This window comes from Nicotiana attenuata, unplaced genomic scaffold, assembly GCF_001879085.1.
Source record: "Nicotiana attenuata strain UT unplaced genomic scaffold, NIATTr2, whole genome shotgun sequence".
In the NCBI taxonomy this organism is placed as follows: Eukaryota; Viridiplantae; Streptophyta; class Magnoliopsida; order Solanales; family Solanaceae; genus Nicotiana; species Nicotiana attenuata.
The window spans coordinates 4,612-6,232 of NW_017686791.1; positions in this window are offsets into that span (position 1 = coordinate 4,612).

Here is a 1,621-nt window from a genome sequence, read left to right on the forward strand (position 1 = left end):
TCCCCGGGCCCACGTCTCGGAATCGGGTAAAAGTCACAAATTATGAACACCCATTCACTCACAAGTCTAACCATACCAAAATCACTCAAATCCGATATCAAAATCTCGATCAAAATCCCAAAATTCGGCCTAAGAACTTTTCTAATTTTTTTTTAATTTTCACCCCAAATCCGAAATTAAATGATGAAATTAAGCTTAGATTAATTGGATATAATCAAAAAGGAGTTAGGAATCATTACCCACAAACTTATTCCGAAAATCTCTCCAAATTTCGCCTCCTACCGAGCTCTCAATCCAATTTTTGAGTTATGAATTCAAACCCTCATTTTTGGATTTTTAATTTTGCCCAGATGCGTTCTTCTTTGAGAACGCGAGACTACCATCGTGAATGCGATGTACAAAATCCTACTGGCCCAAATTTCTCTTTCGCGTACGCGAGGACCAAGTCGCGAACGCGTAGGCTAAAGGGTCCACACCTTCGCGAACACCGGAGCATCATCGCGAACGCGAAGTACAACTTAGCTGCCTCTCCCGGATGCTCTTCGCAAACGCGAGACTCCTCTCGGGAAAGCTATGAAGGATTTCTCTGCAACAAAACACCAGAAAATCTGCCATTATCTCTAAGTCCAAAAATGACCCGTTGAGCATCCAAAACACACCCGAGGCCCCCGAGACCTCAACCAAATATACCAACCAATCCTAAAATACCATACGGACTTAGTCAAGCCCTCAAATCACATCAAACAACGCTAAAACTATGAATCACCCTCCAATCCAAACTTAATAAACTTAAAATTTCAAAATTCTACAACCGATGCCGAAACAACCCAAATCACGTCCGATTGACCCCAAATTTTGCTCCGTATGGTGATTTTAGTATTGGGAGCGCGATCGGAAGAGAATTCAGAGATCCGTAGGTCATTTTGGAGTCATTTGGCTAAAGATAGAAATTTGACGGTTTTGAGAAGTTTGACCGAAAGTGGACTTTTTGATATCGGGGTCGGATTCCGATTTCGGAAGTTGGAGTAGGTCCGTAATGTAAAATATTACTTGTGTGCAAAATTTGAGGTCAATCGGACGAGATTTGATAGGTTTTGGCATCGAATGTAGAAGTTTGAAATTCTAAGGTTCATTAAGGACCGCAGATGCTGTGGTGGGGCCGCACCTACGAAACTGCAGAAGCGGTCTAGTGACCACAGGTGCGGAAAATCTGGAGGCAGTGAGTTGTTTGAAAGTCGGGATTTGGCCATATTCTTTCATCTATTGTATTTTCATGCAAATAGGGGGCAAGAAAACTCTATGGAAAGATGGTGGTTTAATTCGATGTTGTTTAAGAAGGAGTTCGAACGCAGGTGTGGGCTAAATAAATCAATGGGCAGTCTTGGTCCTATTGAAAATACCAATGAAGATCCAAATCGAAAAGTGAAAAACATTCATAGTTGGAGGAATCGTGACAATTCTAGTTGCAGTAATGTTGATTATTTATTCGGCGTTAAAGACATTCGGAATTTCATCTCTGATGACACTTTTTTAGTAGTGATAGGAATGGAGACAGTTATTCCATCTATTTTGATATTGAAAATCAGATTTTTGAGATTGACAACGATCATTCTTTTCTGAG